Below are 25,277 nucleotides of genomic sequence, written 5' to 3'. Positions count from 1 at the left end.
ATTGGCTGCCTTTAGGTTTTACATTGGTTAGGGTAACATAAAGCTATGCAGGGTACTTTGTAGCAATATAGCATCATTTTAAGTTACATTCTAGATCCAGATGTTTCTAAAAAGCCCTTACTATTGCACAAATCCTGTAGGCCTTGGATAATGCAAAATCAGTCCCATGCAGGGTAGGCCTGATATGGCCCCATGTTCCAGCAGTAGTAGTTTCCAAATCCAGATGCCCAGAGCTACTGCCCTGTACAAGAAAACACAACAAAATTTTTCATTTTTTAAACTTTACTTGGAGGATCTTTTCCTTGGTAAACAAGAAGCATTAATTCTCGTTCTCCCTCATAGTTGTGGCTGATGTAAAGAATAAATCTTTTGATGGAAGAAAAGATGCATCCTCCACCAAATAGTGCTTGCCTCTGCCTGGAAGTGAAATCCCAGCACTGATTAAGTGCCCAGAGGATCTTCATGGGAGGTGTTTTTTTGTCCTTTAGATTTCCCCACCTCAAGCCAAACACCTGAGAGAAGATATTTTAGTGGTTAGTACTGACTGGGAATTAATAGATGAGATATAGTTCTAATACTTAGTCCTACTCTATACCTAGTTATTTACCTGATAACCATTCTTAAAGATATGGCTCTGAAACTGATCACCACAGTTATCAGATGCTGCAGGACCAGAAAAACACACATGACAATGGGACAGTGGTAAGGGGCAGAGTGGTAAGACTTGGAGGTGAGTACAAAGTTGAAGGAAGGCACTGAGGGTGTTTTTTGAAATAGATTTTAAAACAAGTCAAAGAGAAATGGAAGGCAAAGGAAGGTTTGAATATGTCAAAAGTAGAGTGGTACATTTTGTCAAGAAATTCAATACTGTTGTCACTTTTCCTCTGTCAAATCCATTTCTTGATATTTTTCTTTTTCCACGCATGGTGGGGAAGATCATGGCGGTGTCCTGAATCATTGAACAGGAAGGAGGATCTGCCATCAATCCTGGAATTGTAAAGAAACCGTCTACTTCTTTATCTACCCCTGAGAACACCAGCGATTGCTCATTTTCCCTTTGCTAGTACATAGTGGACTGTCCATAGGAATGGCTTTTTCAAAATAGAGCTTCAACCATAGAAAATGCAAAAGCTGCAGGAATTCCACATCCTTAAGACTATTCATTAATGACACATTAATTTTATGCCACGATAATGAAAAGAGAACTGATATTTATTAAATGCATTTGCTGCATTTATTAAATGTGTAATACAATGAATTCACTGTGCTTTATACTTACATATTATCTTGTTGCTTATTGTCAGTGAACTCAAACTGGTACCAGCTGCCCAAATATTGCACAAATGACAAAAGCAATGCCCACAGACATTAAAAACAGGTCTAATTTCATACATTTCCTAAATAATGTCCTGGAGTTGAACCTAGGGCTCTCTTACACACAACTCTAATACATTGGTCCAACAAATGACCATGCTAAATATAACTGACTGAATGCAGGAATGAGTTCACTGACAAAATTAAATGAATGATGTATTCAAACACCACAAGTAGCAATGCAAAAATAATCATGAGCGCAGAGGAAATTCTGAGATGTGTAGTATTTTGTCAAAATGGATGCTTAATGCATCATAGAAAAATAGGTGCTCCATAATCTCTGTTAATAGATTTTAGAAGTCCATCTGAAAAGTCAATAATTAAAAGACACCTCTGAAATCAGTAGGAAATCAATAGTAAAATAAAATAGTGTCAGGTCATCGAATGGTAGGAAAAGCAACTGTATAAATCTGAGTAATCACTGATGCAATAAATTAGCATACTGGATAAATGCTTGTGATCACATTCCCATTAGGTAGGATTATTTTACCTTGCATTCAGGTTAAGCAAGGGTGGAATATTTCAGCTATTTATAAGTGGAATTTTAAAGTATTTTATATTTAAATTTTGATGAGGTGAGTTTTATTCATAAAAAAAGAAATATGTGGGCAAAATATTTATTCCCAATCCAGACTAAGTGAAACATGACAACACAATTCTTAAAATAGGTATTAAGGATTAAACATGTTATAAGGTACATTGTTTGTGTGTTAAACACAGAAGGGACTCCTGCATGTTTAAATGCTATATTTTTCACTCAAATTGCAACTTCCCTAGTGTGTGGGTATGTTATCTATACTGTTCAAAATATAAACTCATTTCATGACCATCCATCACCCCGCATGTAACTGTAGAATTAAAAGAAACCCTGTAAGAGGGCTGTACAATGGTACATTAATATCTCAGAAACAAAACAAAATGATTAACAACAAAAGTTAAACATTTTCAAAAAACCACTGAGGTACAGACATGAAGCTACCTAATAACTTTATGATGGGCACTCAACTTTCTGGATTCTGCAGACATTCTATTTCATTTTAAAACTCAATGCACCAAGTACATCATATTTTTTTGCGGACTGAAGTTGAAAAAAATATCATTTTGTACTTGTTTCCTCATAAAATTCTCAGCAGAAAAATGCTAAAATGACAAAGTGACATTTGTCATAAATTTATAACTAATGTGTTACAGTTATAGAACTTAAAAATGTTTTCTCTCCTAAGCTGTTTTTTCTTGTGCTATCCCTATGCCGGTCTCTAGTTTCAAGAAATGCAAAGATACATGTAGGAAGACATTAAGGGCAATTTACAAGTAAAATGAAATCAGTGTTATAAATTTAGTTGAATATGGTGCTCATTAAGAAATAAAATAATCCATCAGTTAACTTTTAATGAATTGTACAGTTAGGTATTTTTTCTTATTCAACATACTAAAAGAAATATTTTTATAAAAATATCTTTAATTTCAAGTTCATTTAAAGTTACTTAATTTAAATTGTAACTAAATGTTACCCCAAAAGTAAATTTGGCCAATCCTTGAAAAACTACTAAAGTTGGTTACACAAATATATATTGTCCAAAAAAAACCCCAAATCTCTTCTATTGAGTGTTCCCACCAAGTTACAAGGCTTTGAGTTAACAAATACAAAAATCATATAGATATTTTTTCTTTCTTATGCTTTTAGTGATAATTTTAAATTTAATTTAATTAACATTTAGTAATACAGGATAATAAGAGTTTGCATGTTCTTCTTTCAAGTATTACTTTTTTCTTTTAAAGAGAATAGCAAAAAAAAGAACAATAGCAAAATACAAACAAAACAAAGCAAAGACATTAAAATGATATGGAGTTTCAAACCAAATGATAGGGATTAACAGAGGTTGTTATATTAAGAATAGCTGGCATAACTGTACTGTTGATGTCTTGTGGTTTATTGAGGGAATCAGTTAATGATTAAACAATCTTTATAATATTTTGACCAATTTTGTTTGCTTATATGTCATAATCTGAAAAACTTATGTGAAGACAACAATTTGCAGTATAACAACCATTGGTGAATTACTACAATCCTGTCTACTGAAATTATACATTGTCTCTAATGTTCTCTCAAATTATTATTTTCTTATTCCCTTTAATGGTTTGATCAATCTTCTATTCTTACATCTGGTAATCTGAGCAAATTCAAGTATTATTTCTTTATATGTGTCAGAAATACAAAGGGATATCGATGCAGTTTGAAAAAAAGAAATAGTCCAGTGGGCCCTGAAAGACGGATGAAACATATCTATCTTCATATAGCATAAATTATGAATCAATATTTAAATGATAGTTCACCTTTTTCACAAGCATATGGTTTTTAAATCCTACTTTGAGTGTAATTTTAGAATCCAAAGATATTCATTCCATGACAGTGTTAATAAAGTATAAGGTTTCATAGCGATTAAAAATATTAACTATGTGTTGTAAGTAACAGAAGTATTTTATTCTTTTTATAAGATGTGACAAGGGCTGCTTACTGGGAGAAACTCAAAGAAAATTTAGCAATACTTAACACAGGTGAATAAATGAGTATTGGTATAGGTCACCAGAACTTGCAGCTAGTATTTCCCCTATTTCAGGATTGAACAATTTTGTTTTTCTGTAGGAATCACTTCTAAATACTGTCATGAGGAATGGTCACATAAAGTATTTTTATCTTTTTGTTTGTTTGTTTCCGGTACCAGGAATCAAACTCATGACCTCACATTTGCCAGGCGGGCGCTGTACCGCTGAGCTAAATCCCCAGAGCGAATGTTTTTATCTTAAAGCACACAACATTGTGCTGAAACATCCCATCTGCTCACTGTGCTGGGATTCCAATAGATTCACCACCAACAGTGACCCTGCTAATTCTTTTATATATTATAGTAGTATTTTACTGGTTCTGTTTTTTTTTTTTATTATTACATGCTTGCAGTATGTGTAATTTGCAGTCTTCTTGGCAGTGGGTGCGAGCACATATAGCTCGGTTCCCCTGTCTCCTGCCTCCCTCTCCCTTCCACTAAATGCCCGCTCCTCATTTCTGTTCTTCTTGATATTATCAGTCTTATCTCATGAATATGACACATAATGTTGGTGTATGCTGAGGCTAACAGGTTCCTGTACATGGCAGATCTTTATTCTTATTTCCCTTCCTCTCTCTTCTCCCATCCACATTCTATGGGTTCATAATAGCTAAATCCTGGAAGCAGCCTGTATTCCAACCAGCAGATGAGTGGATACGGAATATATGGTATCTGTACATATTGGAATACTGGGCTACAAGGAAGGACAAATTTCAGAAATTTGTAGGAAAATGAATGCACCTGGAAAATAGAATGTTGAGTGAAATAAAACAGACAAAAAATCTTGAATACAGAATAGTATTGCTTATTTGAGTAAGGCAAAGCTCAAAGAAAGAACACAATAAAGGGAAAATGGGAAGGGGTCCCAGACCGCGTTGTTTTGACACTTCAGAATGAGCTGGCTTCTTCTAAAACAAGACACATCCAACAGTAGAAATCAAGTCACTGGTTATCAAATGGGAGTCGTGACCAAGCGCATAAACAAGTAGAAATTTCTCAGGGGGCTCCACCTGCTTTCAAGTTTAGAGACCTGGAGTGCAAAGACATTATTATCTCATAAAAAATCAAAATGAACCACACCAAACTAACCCACAAACAAGCCAATTGTGAATTTCTGTGCAAACAAATGCCTTAGGAGAGCACAGCACGAATCTCAATAGCACCTTGGAGTTTCTGCAAATTACGCAAATGCTGAAAGCCTAGACTTAGATTTTAATGCACTCTCTGCCCCTCTGTCCTACCTTCTCTCACCATAGACATACAGAACCTCTTTAAGATAACTACAGATGAAAAATATGTTAATAGCAAATCTTTCCAATCCCATGGGAATGTGTTTTCATCGAAAGACTAGTCCTGATCGATTTTTCTTAAAACTGAAAAATCACCATATTGGCATAAATGCCAGGTAATTAATAGAGAGATTACAAGACTCATGGCAGCCACCTCTTCTGCCCAGTGTGGTTGTTTCTCATGGTACATGACAAACACACAAACCACACTCAGGTATATGCAGAAGTTCATGGAGCACAATGATCAATCCCGTTCATCTTGTTAGAGTTTTCCCTCTACATTTTCTCACATATGGAAAAACTTTTCCTATTTATAAATGGAAAATAGAACTAGTAAAAGAATAATTGTTTTAAGTTAATAAAAGAATGGAGTGTTTCACCAACATCATCTAGTATACTACTTGGACATACCTACCTATATATAAGCCTAATATTTTCCTTATAATATTAGAATACAAATGAAGTGTACACACACTATCAAACATGAAGAAAATTTGTATAATTGAGTTAGGTGGATTTTGGTGAAATTCGACCAGTTTTAACATAGAAAAGCAAGCATTTTTTCTTCTTTTGAATTTGCAATATTCCATAATGATGTACTTTACTTCAAGGCATATTTGTAATATGTTATCAACTAAAGAGCTATTTTGTCATTATAGTGCCACTTAGCATATTTGTAAAGAAAGTATCATATCCTAGAACAAATTACCTCACTTTTTAGTATTCAGTTTTTCTATGCAGTTCAATAAAATCCTTGGCAAGTTATACTAACTGACATGACTTTTCAAACACTTTTGCATGTCCAATACTACTTAAATGTAAAAATAACCTTGAAATTCTATCTGGTATATATAAAATAAAACAGAGGTTCAAAAGAAGGTCATTTCCATTGCATTCTAAGACTGGAAGACCCAGGAGACTAGAATCAGAGATTTTACAAACTGTAATAGACTTCAGAAATAATCTAGTTTAATTATGTCATAGAATAATTGCAAAATCTAAAAGACAGAGAGTTTATATAAATTGATGAAAATCACCCAGTTAAGAGAATGTCTCCATCTTTTTGTGTGTTTAGTTTTGAAACCATAGCATAGACCATACTTTCATACATTCTATTTATATACAAAGTGTTTAGTAATGTGAAATTGCAATTGTATATTTTCAATTCTCTCCTTTTAATGTGTTCTTAATTTTAAAATAAACAAGATATTTAACGTGGCATCCTTCATAACATAGTGTAAATTTAAACCTTGCTACTCAGTCCCTGGGGTAGGCTGTCTCAGCATTCACACCTCCGGCAGCTTGTAAGAAATGTGACTTTTTAAGCTACACTCAGGACTCACTAAATCAGAAACCACCAGGTAGTTCACACACAGGAACATAGGACAATGAGGGGATTTAAAATTCCTACTTCTCTGCATGAGCCGTGACACCACCCGCCCCAGGGCTAGCCATGACGCAGAGTTATCACCCATGAATTTCCACTTCTGGGCTTTTATTCTAAGCAAACTGTTCTTTTCTTTGAATAAAGCATACTTTAATACATACTACAGTTTGAGATCTATATATCAAAAACCCATACAGATATAGGCACCGAATGGGTTTGTTACAGATACATAATCATTTAGCACTTACAGGTTATGTCAAATTTGAGAAAGATGAAGCTGTGTTTTATGATCAATGTTGTAAAGTTAAACTACAAAAATGTTGAGATGTATATCTATACCAAACTATATTTTATTCTCTACTTGAAAGGTATACTATTGAAATTCTGAAATAACTTTACCATAACACTATATTCTTTAAAAACCCAAAAAAATGTATTGAATTCAGGAAGCCTCATAATAATAAGAATGAAAGGGTAATTTTATAACCGTTCTTCAACTAGCTAGCATTTTTTCTATATATATATATGGCTAATAAATCTGAGATGCTGGGTATGGTATGTTTCTTGATTTTAATCATCTCTCCATATATGGACTTAGGAATATAGATGATAGAGAGGTAGAATTTATATCTCAAGGAATCATGCTGTGTGGCTAAGGATTCTGCAATAAATATATAAAAAAATAAGTTACATGAGAGAAAAGAAATACAGCTTAGTCATTATATACCAATGTAGGTAGGAAACCAAATAATTGAAATATTATGAAATGAAAAAATCTAAAATAATGGAAATTGGTAATGGGACAAGAAAATTCTATTTATTTATTTATTCATTTGGCCAGAGTTTTGCTATGTACCCCAGGCTGGCTTCGAACTAGAGCTGGAATTACAGGTATATGCCTCCACATCTGGCAGGATAAGTAAATTCTTAAGAACACAAGAAATATTATTTTTATTTATATTTTAAAACAACTATAAGTGCCCTATTAACAATTGAGTTTCAGTAAAAGTCTCAAAAATTATATGGGAAAACATGCTAAAATAATACACATCAGATTTGCAATAATGTCTGCTGTTAATAATACAGGTTGCAACAAAGAGCATTTAGGAAATTGGCCCTTAGAAATGTTTGATGCTTCAAAACCATATATGTGTATTAAATGATCAAAGTTGTTTGTCTCCTTAGCAAAACTCTCAAAGCTAAATATAATTGAATTATTGCAATGTTAGTGTTAACATTTCTAAACTACTCTGGAGCTATGCCCCATACACAAAATATCATCCAGGAACAAAATTATTATTTTTTCTTACTGACACAAATGTTCCTTTTTGATATTTTAATATTATTTATTTTGCCAATATATTGACAATCATACAGTTATGAAAACTGATAAATTTCTGGAATTCTCACATATATACCATAAGCAAATTCAACACACTTAAAACTCTTACTTCACATTCTTAATCCTTCCCTAATGTGAAAATTAGACTTTATTGCATTATATTTTAGATTACTCTTTTTAAATTGTCCTAAATTTCTTTTGGATTAAAAGATGCTATGAATAAATAGATTAAGTAATACATTTTGCAGTGAAAAGGTGGCATTTAATTTCTTGAAAGAAATGAATTTTGTTTTTTGTACCCAGAATCGAACTTAGGACCTTGAGCTTGCCAGGCAGTAGCTTATGCCACTGAGCTATATCCCCAGCCCTAACTTCTTTATACCTGATGTCATGTTACTTTTTCTAATTGTTTATTTTTGCTGAAGATACCTACACCAGGGCTTTCCCTTCGTGCTAGTGTAACCATGTTTCCTCCTACCTCGCCTGACCTATGTTCCTGTCTGGCAGGAATAGGTAGGCAGGAAGAGAAGGACGCAAGAAGAACATGATCAAAGTAGGGCAAGGTAAACTGAAATTAATACTTTCTAGTTATTTTAAATTTCCCATCATATTGTCTCTTTGGTGTAGGAACCTGAAAGACTAGGTAAAACTCAAAAGTTACAGTAGATGATAGGAAAGGAAAAGAATTGCTCAAAGGAAGGAGTGACTGGGATGAGGAAAAGAAGAAAAACGAAAGAAGGCAAAACATAAATATATATATATGAATGGCTGCGATGACTGTATTGCTGTTGTCTGATGGTGTATTCAAATGAACAGTTAACGCTCACAATTTTTTATGTTCTGATCGACTTTCCATGCTTGTGTCTGGAAGTCTGAGGAACTGATCTGAAGGTAACAATATGCACTGAAATTACAATGGTGAACTCCTACCATCTCGTCTAGTGACTCTGTATTATCTCTAAGGTTTTATTGAAGAATTATTTTCTTATTCTCTTTAATGGTTTGAGCAATCTTTCATTCTTACATCTGGTAATCTGAGCAATGTAGTTGAGGATAGTGATATGCAACGTAACAACCACTGTTGATTTGTATTATTTTGTCTTGAGACCCTGTATCACTTTGAATGTTCTTGCTTTGATTTGTTTATGTTCGTGATACTGGTATGCTGCTACTGTTCTATTTTTTTTGTTTGTTTCTCATGTACTACTTTCTTTTTGTTAAAAAAAATAACAAGACATGCAAAATTCTGATGAGAAATCATACGGGTAAATATTATGACCTTGAGGTTGATAATGATTTATGGCAATAAATCTATGGCAATAAAAGCGCAAGCAACAAAAATAAATAAATAAATAAATAAATTTCCCAGAGGTGGACACCAGAATGCTTGTCTTCATTCTGTCTGTCCTCCTTTTGATATAAATGGAATTTTAATTTCTCCTCTCTTCACTGAAAAATATTCAAAACTTGAGGAAAGGAGGGAACACATGTTTTCCAAGTTCAACTATATCCTAGGTCTTTAATTAGATATTTCTATAAGTTTTGAAATTATAAATCCAAATGGCTGAATCATGCATTTCACCAATCTCTAACAGAGGACAGCTTCAAAACAGATACCCTCAATAGAAATCCCACCTTGATTTATTTTAATAGATTGTACATGTTTTCATTAAGAAAGGAAAAAATTTGTGTGAATATTTTTAAAGGAAACCAAAGAGTATTGGACAGTGAATGTCAGGGACTTAAAATATTATCCACTGTTTGATTTCCTAGCTTTCTATTTACTCAGATAGTCAATTCAAAAATGAAAAAAAAGTCAAATTTATTTTTATATTTTCCGTCACACTTCACAAAATAAGCTTTATACCATCTGCACATATGGCAGACAAATTACAGTAAAAATGTTTATGCATTTGGATATGTTCCCCATGCCCACAAAACTCTCTAATTTGCAAATGTTCTCACTGTTTAAAAACATTCATGAGTAAGGTAATTGAATACCTATTGACTGTAAAAGAAGCCCTACTAACACTAAATAAATTAATATTTTACAGTGTTTTGATGAATTTATCATTCTTTAGAACATTTAGTAATACATGTTTGTACTTGATAAGATTTTCATGTGTAAAACATAGCATTGTAATTATTGTTACATATACTCTAAAATTAAGAATTTTGCTATTATAGACTATGTGTACTTTACCTCCTTTTAATAAGACTTTCTTTGTATATTTGAACTATATTATTATCTCACTTTCTGGTCAGTTTTGTAGAATCTTGACTAACTATTCTAACTGTAAGTTTAAATCCTAGTTAAATTATGAAATAAATGTCAGATAATTACAAATGATTTTATTAGATTTACAGATTCTACTTTTATATTATACACATAGAGATTGTACAATAAATATTGGATACATTTAAAAATAACAAAAGTCACTAAAATAGGTCTATCATCATGTGTCTCTGTATAGTTTGTCTTTAATCAGAGTCAGCCTGTCACATGGTACTATTTGTATGTCATTTACATATTAGTTATTTGAGGCTCTACAATTTAATAATTTCTCCAGGGTCACCAAAAGCCAGCCAACAACCAAAAATATGTGCTAATAATCACTACAAGATGTTCATCTCATTCAGTATATAGATTGTTTACAGATGCTTTTAGTGGTTTTCTCAAGTCATTGTCTTTGGATTTCAGCAGCTAATCATTTTAAATATAATTTTCAGCAATGACGACAGAACTTAGATAACAAGGATCTCAATTTTAAGAACTTCTAGGCTGCAGTACTCATTCATAGTGATGGATTATTTAATTCTCACATTTATGGAGATCAGCTTCCACAACAATCTTGCCCCAAATAATGGACAGATTTGTGGACCCTACCTTAGAAAAGGTGTCCAATACTTCAAACTTATGGATGACAGATAAATTAATGAGTAGATACACTCATAAACCATCACACATAGTATTGTAAATTTTTCTTTGCTTCAGAGAAGTCTGCCTAATAAAAATTGTACAGTTTAATTTAAATCACATTGGATTTCAAGCACTTCTCAGTTTATGAAATTAGTCACATGACAAGAAAAGAACAGATACCAATTTCAAAAAAGATTTAAATATTTTATATACTTTAAAGTACAACTGAAGAAAAACAAAACACTATCCCTTCCCCAAATCCCAAATCTTGACTGCATACTACATTTACAGCTATTTATATACACTATACCCTAAATAACTAAATTTGGTAGATCTCCAAATTCATCCATGGTGTGTAATATTTCTTTAAAGCTCATTTATTAAAAACTGGTAAGAATTTGGTCTTATTGAAGATAAGAAATATATCTTACTTATATTTCCAACCAGTCAGAATGCATTTTCTCTTTGGTGAAGAATTATTAGGCAGTAACATTTACCCTTTTGAAATACATCACTTGATTTATAACAGACTAATTCTAGAGCACTTAAAAACCTCTAATCTGAGAGAGACAAATTAGACCAACGCTAGAATTGCCTAATTGTTCTCTGTTGCTTGGAATATTTTGCTCCTGATGTTGGCTTGGCTGGTTTCTTCTTTCCTTTAGACTCCTGGTAAAATGTTACAGTAGGATTTCCCTAGTCATACATGGATGAATTTGCCCGTAGAATGGTAGAGATGATTTTATTTCCTATTTTACTCAATAAGAGGGAATTTTGAAGAAACCTAATCAAATCAAATATTACATAAGGACAATTAAACTCTTAAAATGAAGGATCCATTGGTAGTGCCTGTGCCTTATGGAAGCATATTACTAAATAACATTTATTTTTCTACTGAAATACTCAAATCTGAAAGTGTTATGTGGAGTCCCGTAACAAGGTAAATGATGGGAAGGTTCTTCTCTCTTCAGGTCTGGTCACAGCCCTTTCCAAAAAATGCGGTTCATTGCATGTCTCTGAGTAGGCCATTTATAACTGTTCCTCAGGCAGCTGCTGTCATAAGACACCTCCAGGAAAGCACGTACTTGGATCACTTGCTCTATTATTCATGTCTAGAGCATTTGAAAATTCAATATATAGCAACAAACTCAAAATGAGGGATATACTAAAGTGCTACAGTTATAGACATATAAATGAGAAAACAGTACATCTGAAACATTTTGAAAAAGTCCTATTAATGATAATTTAATAGAAGAAATAATCTTCTTCTTATTTGCAAGATTTTGGAAGTTCTCTTTGAAACAAGACAAGTCGGTCTATTTTTGCCTAACATAATTGAAAAATGTACCACAGCAATGTATTTTAAATTTAAATTTTTTGTACCAGGAATTGAACTCAGGACCTTGTACTTTACAGGCAGGAACTTATGCCACTGAGCTATATCCCTTGCTCTTAAATTTAAATTTTAAATGTGACTAAAACCTGAGATCTTTCATCATTGTATAATAATTATGTAACATTAAACATGTTTTTTATTATATGAAGGCTATTCAAATTGCAGTAATAATTTCCTTATATATTTTCAGCAAAGAACAAATAAACTGAAATTGACAATATGTTGCATTTAGCATTAGCATATAGCTGTGAATCATCCTTTAAAATAACTGTAATACCTCTATTACTTTTGCATAATAGTCTTCTGAAATACTTTCCTGTAATTCAAATAGTCATGTGCTGAGGACCAGCTTGACGAGGTACAGAGCAGGCAATAATTAATATGAATAAATTGAAACAAAATAAATTGAGAGCCTGCCGTAGGCCTACATGTCTTCTGGCGAGACCCACAGCTGGCTTACAGATGGATTAATCTTTGAGCCCATCGCCAGAGCTGAGACTAGCAAACAGTCTGTAAAGTTCTTGTGCCTCAAAGAAAGATCACATGGCAGCTGAGGACTTGGATCATCCAAATTCTACCTAGCTCATTAGTCTCAATTCACAGACATTCAGTTTACTAGTTAACCCTCATCTGTTTCTGTGTGCTTTTCCAAAAATGCATCATTCCTCAATTCTTGAACCTTGTTCGCATTAGCAGTTCACCCACACTACTTCCTGCAGCCCACCAGCGCATTCCCAATCAAGCTGTGCACCCAATAAAGGTCAAAGTCATTACAACTCCCAGTCTTAGTACTCATTGGATTTTGACCACCCAGGTGCCCTCTGTCACTACAGAAAACATATATATTGCCTGTGTTTTATTCTATCCTTTAACACTTGAGCAAGAGAACAGTGATCCTAGGCCAGGGTCCCTACAGTCATGTCAATCTTACAGTAGAATTTTTCTAATATTTGGATTACTCAGTTAATTTTTGTTGTAATTAGCACTATATTACATCAAACAATTTCTGGTTGCGTTGCTTTTAGGTGCAAAACTATCAAGAAATTTTTATTTGCTGCTACAAACTCAGTATATGTACTTAGAGACTCCATTTGTATACAGAGTTCAGCCATTTTAATTTGGTTCAATTTAATTTCCAAAGGTATTAAGTTAACAAATTTTAGGTGATTAGAAATGTTATACTATAGGTAATTTGGAAGGTACAAGTAATTATGAATCTTTCAATAAATATATTAATTTTTGAGCTACTAATTAGCTGCCTATGAAAATAATTTCACCTAGGTTTTAAAATTATACTTAAATGGACTCTACACTAGCTGAAGACATCAGAAAAAATTCTGTGGCAGAATAATTATTGGGTAAATATTAAGCTTTTAAAAAAGAAAAATTTTTAAGGCCCAAGTAGAATTATTGATAGAAATTTACTGAGATGGCAGCTTTTTTCATACTAAAAGGTAAAACTCGAGAAAGAAGTATATTAAAACAGATCTAGTGACCATGAACATCTTTGAGTATCTTTGTGCCTTAGGTATTCTAACAGATAGGAAATTGACTAAATTTATAATATAAATTTAATGGAATCAGCATAGTAATTAGTATGATAAAAGACATTTACTGAAGTTCAGTTATTTAGATACATCTAGAACCTATTAATTTAAGGGTCAGTGAGGATACCAAACATACAAACTGTGGATTAACAGAAAAGAGAGTGGCCTAGGCTCTTAGCAGGAATAATTCGGGCATCCCTGTGAAACACATAAAATGCATGAAACTTGAAACAAGCCTTGATCCCCCCACCTGGCCAGATTTTGAGAAGATTGAGGGGTGGCAGGTATAAAGTTACAAATGTTGGGCTCGGGATGTAGCTCAATAGCGAAAGCACTTGCCTGGCAAGCTTGAGGTCATGAATTCGATTCCTGATACCCGCCCCCCCCAAAAAAGTAAAGTTGCAAATGTAAGACTGAAGATAATGAGATTAAAATAAAAATAAAAATACAAAGAGTATAAGTACTATCTTGTACTCATCAAACTACATTTCATTATATTAAAATAAAAATGAAATTCAGTGACATTTCATGACAACTTTAACATTATCAACTCTTTTGGATTATGATAAGCTAATACGTATAATTATCAAATATCTCGGCAATTTCTAATCTTTACAAGATTTGTTGACAGCATAAGCACTGTGTTGAGTCTGTCAGCTAGGCACAGTAATTATCTTGTTGACACCTGTTTTTAATTTGTGTGCAAATAAAAAATATTTCTTTGAAATAAGTTTTAGACAAGATGATCATGCTTGATTGTCAAGGAATTTGACCAACTCCCTGACCTACGTGAAGGATGGAAAGATTTTTCTGGCAGAATCCTGTAGGAAAAGATTCTCTCCACTAGGCCAATGGTCAAAAGGGCAGAGAACAAGGGATAAGTACAGAAAAACTGAAGGCTTAGGGATGGATATTTTAGGGACAAATAGTTTCCCACCACCAGGAGGGCAACATAAGTTTTCCTCTCCAAAAGACTTTCAAAGAAAAGCTTTATGGATTAGATGCTACATAAATTGGATACTCAAAGTTTACAGAGGAAATGATTATTTTTCCTGAGTTTAGTAATAGGAATAATATTTAGAGTTTGGGCTAGAGTCTGAAAAATCAGCTCCTTGGAAGGAGTTGGAATAGTTGCAGAGTTTTCAGGGTATGATTTCTCATTTTCCTTGAAGTGAAAGATTCATATTCATCTATGGGTTAAGATGGACAAGTATCTGTGATATATCCTCTGAAAATATGTTTTCTATCCTTCTATTTCTTGTCTTTGGGGATAATTTCTCACTTTATCATCAGATAATTGGAAGCCATTTGCATTATTTGTTACCACTATTTCTTGTAAGTCCAGATAATGAAGAAACTTCTAGTTGAAGTGTCAATATTTATCCACTGATTAAAACTATCTGCTCAAAGAATTGATGGAACCTCAACTTAATCCAAATTTCTGAGGCTCTCAAAAATCAATACATTTGCCCGTAATTGTCATAAAAGAAACAATAAAAAGCATTTCTAAAGAAGAGACTAGTAGGTAAAAAGATGTAAGATACCATGATTACAAATGCCATGTTACAAGGAAGTGTTGCCTAGAATTTCAGTATGTTATTACAGGATATGACTGTTGGGACTAGGATAGATGAGGTTAAGAAAACAAAGAATCAGAAACAGAGTGCTCTACCGAGATTTGTGTTTCAGATAAAAAATTATTTCCTTGCACAATCTTGGAGGGAATGTAAATTACTACAATCATTACAGAAAGCAGTGTAAAGGCTTTTCAAAAACTTAAAAATAATGGTAGATCTACCACATGATCTAGCAATCCTACTCCCAGGTATATATCCAAAGGAAATAAAACAGTTATGTGTTTTAGTTACTTATCTCTTGTTGCTGAGACAAAATACCTCATGCCCACAGTTAAAGAAGGAAATGTTTATTTAGTTCAGTTTGTAGAATTTTCAGTCCATACTTGGCTGGCTCCAAGGCAGAGTGGCACATGGTGGAAGGCAACAGTTCATTGTGTCAGAAAACAGCAAAAGCAACAAGAGCAAAAAGGGAGGAGCAGCAAGCAAGCCTCTTTCCCTCCTTTTTGATTCATGCAAACTACCCACCCCAGGGCTGGTGTAGCACTCACACTCATAATCCTAGCATTGGACCATGAATCAATCATAAACTCTAGAAGCCCAGCCCATAACTACATGAGGCTTTGGAGGGACATCCAGACACAAACTATAACAGTATGTTAGAGAGACATCTGCACTCCCATGTTTGTTGAAACTCTCATCACATACCAAAAAATGCAAGTAACATAAGTTGATAAATGTATAAAATATTTATACATTTATCAACTTAAAAATAATTGTAGATCTACCACATGATCTAGCAATCCTACTCCCAGGTATATACCCAAAGGAAATAAAACAGTTATTTGTTTTAGTTACTTATCTCTTGTTGCTGAGACAAAATACCTGATGCACACAATTAAAGAAGGAAATGTTGATAAACACCAGTTGATGTATGTATAAAAAATATGGTAGACACACACACTAGAATCCCATTTAGCTATTATAAAGAAAGCAACCCTGTCATTGGTAGCAAAATCGATAGAACTGGAGATTATTATATTAAAGTAAGGCACAGAAAGTACAGTTTTGTATATAGAATCTAAAGAAATTTTGATCTTTTCATAGAAGTTGAAAGCATGATGGTTCTTTTGAGAGACTCAGGAATTAGGCTAGGTGAGATACAGGGACAGGTTTTTGATTGGAATTGAGTTACACTTAGGAGAAGGAAGATTTAGTGAAGTACTGCAAGTGGAGTTACATAAATAGCAATATCTATTATATATTTCAAAAAGGTAGGAGAAAGGATTTTGAAACTTTTTACCATCAATGATAAATATTTGACAAGACAGTTATGTTTAACCTATTTAAACATTAAAGCGTACATGTGACAAAACAGCATACACTACTTCCTTAAACGTACAATTTTATGCTTATCAGTTAAAATAAATTTGTATTAGTTAAAATAAATTTTAACAAAAATGTTTAAATGTAGGTACATATATATGTATATATAGAGAGATATAGATATATTTTTTCAAAATATTTCTGTACAGATATTGGTAAGCTACAGGGGGAAGATTAGAAGCAGATAAGAATAATAAGAGACTACTAAATTAATTCCTGGAGGGAAGCACTCAGAATCGTAACTAGGCCAGTGGTGAGGACGGAGATCAGGGAAAACTACAGAAACAACAAAGGCTTATGGATTGATATTTTAGGGTCAAATAGTTTCCCACCACCATGAGGACAGCATAAGTTTTCCTCTCCAAAAGACTTTCAAAGAAAAGCTTTATGGATTAGACATTACATGAAATAGATACTCAAAGCTTACAGGTGAACTAATGGTCTTCTCTGAGTTTAGTAATAGGAGTAGTATTTAGAGTTTGGGCTAGAGTCTGTAAAGTCAGCTCTCAGGAAATTTTGAGGTCTGATTTTAGAACAGCTTTTATTGTACCTGAGAAAGCATTGGAATAAAAACATTGCCTAGCTTTACATCAATGTTTATGTAATAATCCTGGGTACTAATAGTACTCAAGAGATGGAATTATATTATGAAATCACTATAACTAGATCTTTTTTCTCTGTTTATTTCAAATATATTTTCCTGTTTACCAACATAATTTTAAAGCAAGCAAATATTTAATGATGTAGCCAAGGAACAAATAGCAAAATGATCAAAACATTATGCCAGTGGGATTTTTTCTTCTGTAATTCTATGCAACGTGTCAATGAGTGCTTAAAAAGTTGCCTAGATGCAAGGTGAAACAGTATTAGTTAGACAACCGGAGCAGTCTTTATTCTCAGCTCATGGTGCTATTGTTAAAAGCACAGGATCTAGAAATAAACTGTATTGGAAGCCTGGAAAAAGTGCTTAGTTTCTTTGTATGTCTCAGTTTTCTCATCTAAAAATTGAAGCATTGCAGTAAAAACTGAATGGTTGAATGAGTGTAAAAAGTAATGTTTGGTTTGAAGTCCACAGTCAGAAAATATTATATCACCTATGTATATAGCAGTGCAAGAAATGTACAGTTCCCAATCATGACAATGTATGTACCTTGTCAGTCATGCCTTTGACACACTACTATCTTTATCAGCCAACACAATGTTTATTTTTACTTCCATATATAGACATGTGAAAAAAAATGAGCTTTGCCAGCATCTACTTAGTCAAATGTCACTTAAATGTTGATGTTAAATATTTGATTTAAGTTATAAAATTGTACTAGACATGAATAAATTTTATTCTTGAAAATTTCATTAGTATCATTAACAACCTCATCTATTATAAGTTAGACATAATTTTTATATATTCTTTTCCTATGGGATCATTTAATATTAATCAAGTGCTTTAAATGGCAGTGAGTGCTTTTTATGACTAATAAAATTATCTGAGAAACTGCTCATTGGAGGGATTGTGTATCAGCAGAAAAGATAAAGTTTTCTTTTATAGACCAAATGTGATGGGATAGTATGTGGCTGTTAGGCGAAGTGTGTTGAGAGGTTTGTAGTCATATTCATTCCCTGAGGAAATGACCTCAATGAAGAAGTAACATTTGTCTCAATGGTGGAGTCCAACACTTTGTCTTGAACAGTTAATGGAAACACAGGTGAAGAAAGTAATTCTTGGATCTCATGTTCTTCGATTCATTGACATTAAAAGTATTAGGCTGGTATATTCAATCATCTGAGAAACTGACACATTAATTGATTTGCCAGAGACAGTAATTGATTCTCCAGGCATATTACTTTTGCTTGAAGTAACAAAAATATTTCAAATACTCTATATAAATCTACAAATTTCAAGTTAAAATTAATAAGCAATTATGAAATACAATGTAGAAAAGATAAATGTCTAATTATAAACAAACAGTACCCCTAAAATACTGCTACATGATATTGATGACTATACGTAATTGTTGAGCTGAAATTCTTGTTACTCTTCTGTTCATAAATTTTGGTTAATAACTGAAGATGCACAAAATATATAAGAGTAAGTATGACATACTTATAGGGATCATTAATAATTATATTCCCATTAAGAGGTGACTGATTAGTCAAATGATTTAAAAGAATGTTTCCATTTAATCAACATTTTAAATGAGTTCCAAATAATGACTTGAGTTTATAATTTGCAAGTTACAAGCAATACCTCAAATACTAGAGAATATGCTTCAAAGTAAAATTATCATTATATTTTATTTGGTAAACCATGGTATGTCACCAGTTAGTAAGGCGTTACCTTAATTATTTAATTATGATGATTTACTTATTATTTTTAATCTTAATGAAACCATTGCATATAAAAGCTGATATTGTAATAGCATTTTGAGGAAATTGGAGAGTCATAACAAGCTTTTCATTTTTGCATGTTACTTTTGCATGTTATTTCAACATGTTGTCGAATGCAACAAGATGAGCAAATTCTTGTTGAATTCAATTAAACTTTATATAACTTGATTCCAAGTTAAAAGCGTCATGCAGGACAGATTTAGTGACTCTGACAGTGTGTATGTAGGTCACACCTCTATTTCTTGTGATTCATATTCCGAGCCTACTGGGATGTGTAGAGGAAAAAGGGGCAAATATGTTAGATAGGAAAACAAACAACAACAAAAAAAAACACTCAAAAAAAACATACATTTGCTGGCAGACATTTTTTTCTGGTAAAAATGTTCCAAAGAACTAATTTTACTCCTTTCCAAACATGAAAACATTAAAGAAGATATCACTATTCACATTTATGAGGATATTTCAAACTTAAATCATGAGGAAAATGTGGAATATGGCTCTCAGGAGCTCTTCCATATTTCTTCAACACTTTTACAGCACACCAGAAATATGTTATCTTCAGCCAGCAAACTCAGAGCCAATGAATACATCTTTATTTCCAGATTTCCTATTATCAAGGGAGGTTTTAAAATCTGGAGTGTTATTTTTAAAAAGTCAGTTACTTCAAGCTGTTATTATGAAAAAGCTTCTCCCCAAAATGAACTAAGTCAGAGTTTTTAGCAAGATTTTTTTACAAAATTTGCAATTAAGGCCACAACCAAACTTCATTTCAGAGTGCAGATGTTGTCTTTCTTTCAGGATAATTAACTTATAACAGGAGCAACTCACGCTGGCACTGGATGAACAAGGGCTGGAAATAACAAACTAAAAACGTGAAAATGTATTGATATTTATGTGGATAGCGTAGAACGGGACGTGTAGGTCCTATGACCCGGATATATTTAAAGTAGCAGTGTCATGAGCCGCAGATAAGGAAACTCATCTCTCTGAAATGAGTATCACTAGTAAGACCATCCGGGGATATGAATGAATGAAGAACTGGATGGGGAGGCTTGGAGGGTATGGATAACTTCAGTTCTCTTGCTTCATTTAGGAGTAGGGAGGAGACAAATCATACTCGTTACTTGTTCCTGAAACATGTAGAAATTCTCTCATGTTTGTTCAGGGCAATAGTCATAACATCATTATAGAAAACTGTAACATGTTTAAGATTTTCATGGGTGCAATAAATAGTGCTCCCTTCTTTGCTTGAGTTCTAAATTAGAAAGAAACTCACAGACAGGAAGTGAATAGCACCCTTTCTGTAGTTATTGCTAGTACTGAGGGCTGGAGCTCGAATGTATGACAGCAATGGAGTTTGTTATCTTTAACTCTAAAATGAAGCAGACTTCTAGTCACAGGCAACGTAGCACCATAAGCTCTCTCGCACTATCGTTCTTCTTGCGGAAGCAGTGCCTAGTCTTATACGTCTTGTAGCAGAATCTAGACTTTCTGCAGGCAGCCCAGAGTGAGCAATAAGAGGCTGAGCCTTGAGTATGCAAGTGTGTTTCCCAGAGATGACTGATGGATGCTTCTCTCCCTGACGTGGGAGGAAGTGAATAAACTATTGCTATAGTGGCAAAGAGTGTAACCAGCGCAGTTTCCTTCACATAAAAGGAAAAAGTAGAGTGGAAAAAAACTTGTCAACTCCACATCCAACATCTTTACGCAGTTAAAGCTAAAATGCAAATGTCAAACAAATGTGAGGAAATGGGAAAGTCCAGCACTTGATCACTCGGATAGAGATAACGTTACTAAGTTTTATTTAAAAATTTAAAGTCTAGCTTAAGGCTATCCCACCTTTATTTTTGCTTATTGAAAGTAAAAATAAACAAGTAATTTTTTTCCTGTAGAACAGTATTAGATAGTTATAGAAATATACCTTAAGTTTCTGAAAGCCAATTATTTTCAAAAGTATATATATCTGAAAACACATTTCAAGTAACAATATACATAGAAATTAAAAAATTTATTTCACTTGATACTATAGTCTTAAAGTTTATTATATGCTGCATAGTCTAACTTTAAAAGTAGCAAAAAATAATGAAATAAAACAGCTCTCAAATTGAGACAACATGGGGAAATCTAAAAAGCACATGATTTATTTTTTTCATCCTGTTGACATCAGTTACTCAGCTGACAAAATACAGAAGTTGCTCTTCTATCTGATTTATATTCTCAATTACAAATTAGATTTAAATTAAGAATTTCTGGGCCTAGAATCTTTTCTCTTCGTACTATGTACAACAAATGAAAATATCTATCTTAAAAAAAAGAAAAAGGAAACGTGCAGTACATCACATTTCTTCAAGCTTTTAATCATAAAAAGATATAGCAGACAAAATGGCTTAATATTTTTTAATATTGGCTTTTTTCTCTAGATAAATTTATTCACAAACACAGCTGAAATAAAATCATAGAGAACTATAGAACCTGAAACTTTATGCCAACTTAAATAAGAAAAAAATCTATTGAAATGTGGTTTTTAAAGATGATATGCTAACAACTTTTATGTTGGCACCTAAAGATAATATGCCACATGTTTATAAATAGATAAAGACTAATAAAAATCTGTATTAAATTTGTGGATTTTTAAGCCAGTTTTTCCATACATTGATAATAAAAGAGCAAAACTTCAAAACGTTTCTTATTTTCCGAATATTAGTATCTATAATAAAGTCTAGATTATGTACATATATGTAGATAATAGTAATTTTCATACACTAATTAACATTACATAAGTAAGCCTGACTCCATCAGGTTATTTTACTGGTCACTCTTTTTCACACTTCCATTTTCCCTCAAGGCAAACTCATCACAGTTGATTTTCAAGATAACCTGATGGTATTGGCTTTTATGTGAATTTACATACAAAGATAGTATTGTGCAAGAAGACTATGAATTGAAGAGAGAGAGAAGAGATCAATAGATTCTTGTTTGATATTGTTACTAATTATTCAAGCAACTGCACAGGAAAAGCCCTAACTATAAACTTGTGAACAAACTGAAAGAAGTTAAGAAATGCATATGGATTTTATATTTAATAAATATTCAATATATAGTTTGTATAAATATGTTTAATATATAGTCTAATATATTAAATAGTATAATAATAGTATTAAATAATATTATTAAATAATATTAATATATTATTTAAAATATATTATTTTAATAAATATATTATTTAAAAATAAGTATATAGTCTAATATATTAAATATATTGTTTAATATATTTAATATACGGTCTGTATAATCCAATATATTAATATATAGTCTGTATAAAATATATCTGCATCTATGCTTGTATGTATACACACAGATATACATATAGGCATATACATATACACCTGTACTATACATATAAGCATATATGCCCATGTTATTAGAAATTATTTGAATCAATAGTAGACACATATCCCAAATATGACAGTCAGAAACTTTATAGGTGCATAGTTATAAGAATTAATGTAAATTGGCCCTTTTGAGAGTATAATTACTCAAGTACATATTCAATAACATTTAGAACTGAACTTACTGAGGGATAATTCAAGCTGCTGATCCTTTGGCACTGTACCGTGAGGATCTTTCTAATGTGATCCAGTAAATGTGACTTTCTAGGTCTTCCTATGAGTAGACTGTTCCTTTCAAATCTCTCATTTATGCCCCATGCACATACATTTACAGGAGGAGAAGGTAAATGACGATCAACTTAGCAACCCTTCATTTTCTCTATCACAAAGAAATAAGATTATATGTAGATTTAAGCCAAGATATGAACATCCTTGCCTTTATTCTAGTCAACCTGCCGAAAACATAGCATCATTGTCTTCTATACACATTTCAAGAACAGAAAAGAAAAAGAACGAGCCACAAGCAGTTATATATTTCAAATATATTTGCTGTGAAATGGAAAAACTATTGACAGTATCTTCTAAAACTTTCCATTATAATAAAAAGTGATGTGGGAACAGAAAGTTTTAGCAGAGTCATCATATTTTGAAAATCTGAACCAAATAAAAATGTTACTTTTACGTTTTTATGCTACTTTTTGTCTTGTGATGACCTCTCCTGGTTGAGTTGTTCATTATCTTAGATTCACGTAGTTAATATTTTTTCTTCTTTGAATGTTTTTAGTTTTAAGAATATAACCATCGTACTGTTCTTCAGAGCTACATATAATGTAAAATAATGTTTTCCTTAACTGCAAAAGTCCTTCAAATCTTAAGTACTGAGCACGTGCCGCTTATTTTAATCAGTAAAGTTCTATATCATCCTTACAATTTAATTCATTTCCATGATATAACACAACTCTTTGGTTTGCTCACACAGTTTAAATTCAAATGCAATTAAAAGCCATCTCAATTAAGTTACTTTACATTTTTAAGCAATGTTGAACAAAAGCTAAATGAGTCTTAATAACTAAATATAACTGCCTTAAAAGCAAATTACTTTTATGTTGTTCTCTTTCACCAAATTCCAAGTAGCAAAAAATAAGTATATATTCCTGAAATAATAATTTTTCCATATTTGAAACACATTAACACAGTGACTACCATTCTTGATACCTAGTGAATGTCTAGGTTGCCTCAGTATAACCAAAAAATTAGAAAGACAAAACAGAGTCCTGGAAAAAACGAAAACACCTAGAATTTGAGGCCTTTCATTAATGACTATAATAAATTCAACTTACAGGGAATTTATTTCCCAGGAAAATCGGCAACAAGTTTCCATAACTAGACTCTGAAATGTAACTGAAATTTCATCAGAATAGTTTACTACATGTATATTTATATATTTGTGTAAATATCAATACCAAGCATAATATCTTCACAGTTTCTCTGTCAGTGGAATTAATGCCAGTCTTAACAGTACATAACTTTATGCTTTTAAATTTGGGTTCTGAAAGTGAAGTTTTTGCTCAAGTTCATTACACAAGATTATATCTCTATCTTTAAGTATTATAAGAAATAAAACCTAACATAGAAAAACTAATGAAGCAAGTATTTTAGAACTTATGTCAAAATACTGCCAATAATACATTATTATGAATAATATTTTATTACATTTTCAAAGTCCTTTTTAATGCTATTCTTTTAATATTCATAGACCGGAATGAAAATATTAATATTAAAATATAGCCAAAGGTGCATTAATTTATCCCCAACTCATAAACAGAGATAGGGCTACTTCGTGTATGATGAGTTGTTGAAGATATTAAACTTATTTTCCCTAAATGGAAAACACTTCTATCTCAAACTCTGAAATCTCTGAGTAATTCTTCCCCCACTTACTTATTCTCAGAAGCAAATGTGCTTATGAATACTATCCTAAGTTCTAGAGGAATCTTTCTATTCTTTAACTCGTTCAGAGCCCAAAGGAATAGCCATGCATTTCCTCTCTATATAAAGCAGTGAAAAAAACTGGAATGTTCCATTTCTTCTAAATCCCATAGAAAACACGACTAGTCTTTTATGAAAAACAAAACAAAACAAAAAACTATTGCAAGCCACAGATACACATTTTGAGCAGCATAGTCTTCCTGGAAACTCTTTCAAGAAATCTCTTCATTTCTACATAAATGTTTTCCTGCAATGACTATCCCAAGCCCTGAACTGCGTGGGTTTTATCCATTATCTCAAACTGCCAAACAATTCAAGCATTTTCAGAGACGTTGCCTTTCATTTTCATGAGCATGTACTAAACAGGTATTAACTTTTTCAGAAGATAGAGGAGGGTCAAGACTCTACAGAAGCCCACCCCTGTTAAAAATAATATCCCTCTTTCATCCTCAAACGCAAGCGCGTGTCAGCGAAAACCATAAATAAAAACAAGAAACTTCTTTTTGTCAGGGTCTCCACTTTCTCTTCACTGATCTTTCTAAGTAAAACGCCATCAGCTCCCGCTGCACAAGAAACTCTCGCGAAGGGTGCCATCTACACTCATCGCTGGAACCCAGCACTTGCCAAGCAATCTCCAAGACTGGAACAACTTTCCAGAAACATCAGCAGCGTCAAAGCCCTGTTCTCTCCAAACCA

At 32.6% G+C, this 25,277-nt stretch overlaps 1 protein-coding gene across 1 annotated transcript in view; it reads right to left on the bottom strand.

Annotated features, from left to right (window-relative positions):
* The window catches only part of Cntnap2 (contactin associated protein-like 2), a 1,999,509-nt gene that overhangs the window by 1,972,903 nt on the left and 1,329 nt on the right, over window positions 1-25,277 (bottom strand). The gene's annotated exons all lie outside the window — the stretch shown is intronic.

This window comes from Chinchilla lanigera, unplaced genomic scaffold (assembly GCF_000276665.1).
Source record: "Chinchilla lanigera isolate Chin_1 unplaced genomic scaffold, ChiLan1.0 scaffold00090, whole genome shotgun sequence".
Lineage (NCBI taxonomy): Eukaryota > Metazoa > Chordata > Mammalia > Rodentia > Chinchillidae > Chinchilla > Chinchilla lanigera.
The sequence above is the reverse complement of the archived record's forward strand: the minus strand, read 5'-3'. Positions and strand labels throughout refer to the sequence as shown.